We start from the raw sequence: 3,345 nt of genomic DNA, 5'->3' as shown, positions 1-3,345 counted from the left end.
AAGCGCCTGACCAAAATCACTCAGCAACTTTGCTATGGAACATAGCTCAAATAGTTGTCCTCTGTATCATCAGCTTCAGGGGATCCTACTGGACATCAAGATACTCAACAGCACCAGCAGTAACAACAACAACAACAACAACAACAACAACAACAACAACAACAGCAAGAACACCAGCCACAGCAGAAGACAAACAACAACTGTACTACAAAAAAGCACATGTTCCCGTGAGAATAGCACAGGGTGAGACTTCCCAGCTCTAACGAGGATGATGTCATGTTCTGTTGAGTGCAATGCTTGAGGCTGCGCTTGGTCACACCTTCTCACCTCTCGTGTCACGCTGAGCGAGAGACAGAGCGACCAGCACTGACTGGGGCCTTACTGTGTGCAGAGGAGGGAACACACACACACACACACACACACGCACACACACAGACACACACACACACACACACACACACACACACACACACACACACACACACACACACACACACACATACACACACACACACACACACACACACACACACACACACACACACACACACACACACACACACACACACACACACAGCAGGCGCGTCTGGCACCATGAACAAAGCACACACAGGAGAGGCTGTTTGATTTGCAACATGCTAACTGGCTCGATTTGAATGAAAAATGTTAGTTGGGGGTGAAGAGGTGGCAGAGCCTTGCCATAACTCATCGCCAAATGCCTCCAAAGGGAATCCCATATGGCGGCAGGTTTGACCAGCGTTTTTGGGCCAACTTCATTTTCATGGGCCACCATAAACAATCAGCACACCATCTGTGGAAAACTCTGTTTGCACTGAGGTACACACTTTTTGAATTAGAGTTACAGTTAGTATAGGTTATCAAAACAATACATCTCGGCTGATAACGCTTAGCTGCTATACTATGTTTACACTACCTACATGTATAGTACAACATATTGGATCATGAGAATAAAGAATACTTAATGGTAATGGTAAAAATAATGGTAAAAACTGTGACCTGAGGAGGTATGCAAAGGCCATAAGCACAAGTAGCCTTTTATGGGCACACACTTCCTACCAAAGGACTTTTATTGTCAGCAGAACATACTGCTTCACCCTTAGCCTACACATAACAAAGCACTGACTGATCAGCATATTCATAATATGCCATTTGAAAACACTATAAAAGTACCAAACATTATGCAGCCATCCCAAAGTCACTGCTATTCATTCATTTATGAATGAAAAGTTTTAGTTGGCCCTATGCTATATGGTACGGTGAATGTGCGACATATCTTTGAAGAAGGGGAAAAAAAGTGTTGCGCATGTTGTGGTTTTAATTAGGGGTGACATGACGCACTCACCCAGTGCACAGCGACAGAGGTGAGTGCTGCTATGCAGTCTGGGAAATGCAACAGGAAGAAGGTCACAGAGGTATGAAAAAAAAAAAACATGCTCTCTCAGAACTTTTGCATTTGTCAGAAGATCCACATACAGTATGTGATGGGGTCTGTCTTCTTTCTTTGCCTAGTTTATTGAAGTGGTGAAAAATGCATGTCTGAGGACATTACTCAACAAAAGTGCTACTTGTTTTACATCTGTTTATAGGAAATTGAACTAAGTTTGATTGCAGTAAATGCATTTAACAGTTGCTGCCCTTTGCTCACTATAATACAGTACAATATGACAGATTATTGCCCAATGATGACCATGTAGAAATGTAAACGGACCAATTTGAGAAGCAACAAAAACTTTAAATAAGCGGTATAGCTGTTTTACAACTTGATGGATTAAGCATAGACCAATTTTTTTTTTTCTATTTTCTGGTCTTGGTGCCAGATGATAAATCAATGCTTAATAAGGATAAATGTTCACAGGTACAAATTAAACTGGAACCACTTCCCTCTAATATTCTATCTGCCATGAAACTTATTAATCTGTAACGTATTAGGATGAATGTGCTTATGTCCTGTGAACAATTCCTACAGTGTATAGGTAATGTTCTGTATCACCTTGTGTGAGGCTTTGATACCAACTGCTGTATTAACGAAGAGACACTAGAGGACAGTAGAGAGGCATAGTTGTTCTTGGTCCAGGATGACCTGGAGAGAGAGGAGGGGAGAGGGAGAGAGGGAGTGAGAGAGTGAGAAAGAGAGAAAAATGTAGAGCAAGGCAGAGAGTGAGCCAGAACTTTATCTCTTAATCCCCCTTGTTGAACAGATTTTGACAACTGGCAATAAAGACCCAAAGACCTCCTATGTTGAACAGAGGGGGCCTTTAAATTTACATAAAAATGGCCAAGGACAGGGACACACCCTCTGTATGATGCAGATTCTGAACTGAGATTTCTGAGGAAAGTTTTGATTCTGCAACCAATATGCTGGCCACTGTTGCAGAGTCATTATTACAAGTTCATAGTCGGAGTCACATGTGTTAGTGTGTCTGCTCATGACATTAAGGCCTTGCTGTTTCGACAGGCAGCGCGATGTTCAGTGAGACTAGAACAGGTGTATTTCACCAGCATACAATGACAATAAGCTAAATTGATCAGTTGGTCCGTAGGGATGGGCATTCTAAACTTGGGATCAGGTCGTACTATATTATTCCTCCAATGACTCCTCACCCGACATTTTTGTTGAACTTCATGTGATTTCCTCTTTTGACGCGTGGTCACTGGGCGAGCAATGACTCAACAGTGAGTGTAGTATGCTGATGGAAAATTTGTCACTTAAACAGGATGCACTGTTTTGACCACAGTCACTCTAAAAATAGAGCAAGTGATTGGTGCAAGCGGTGTTGCAAACCATCTTAGACCTGAAATAGCGACATATGTGGTAAAGTCTACTTGTGTGATTGGTAGTCTCCATCTTTTTTGACCTAAAAGCATTGTCTGTAAATGTGGTCAATCTGTCATTGAGTAAGACTTTTTCCACTCTTGAATAACAATTACAGAAAATCTGAAACTAATGGTGAAGATGATGAATTTAATTTATGACTGTATTGTTGTTTTTTACCCATCTATTGTATTTGTATGTATGTGCAATGTATGATTTTACTAATGCTTATTTTTAAGAGACTGCAGAAGATGCAGGATAAGAAAATAAATTGAAGAAAATAAGAAAACTTAAGTAATGTTTGAGGTTCACACACACAAACACACACACACACACACACACGCACACACACACACACACACACACACACACACACACACACACACACACACACACCTCCCTCTCTCTCTCTTCCTTTCTCTCTCACACACACACACACACACATGCACACGACACAAGCGCATGCTCATACAACGACATTTGCAGTGCATACAGGAAGTTAAGACCTATGT

Source organism: Sardina pilchardus, chromosome 8 (assembly GCF_963854185.1).
Source record: "Sardina pilchardus chromosome 8, fSarPil1.1, whole genome shotgun sequence".
Taxonomy (NCBI): Eukaryota; Metazoa; Chordata; class Actinopteri; order Clupeiformes; family Clupeidae; genus Sardina; species Sardina pilchardus.
The sequence above is the reverse complement of the archived record's forward strand: the minus strand, read 5'-3'. Positions refer to the sequence as shown.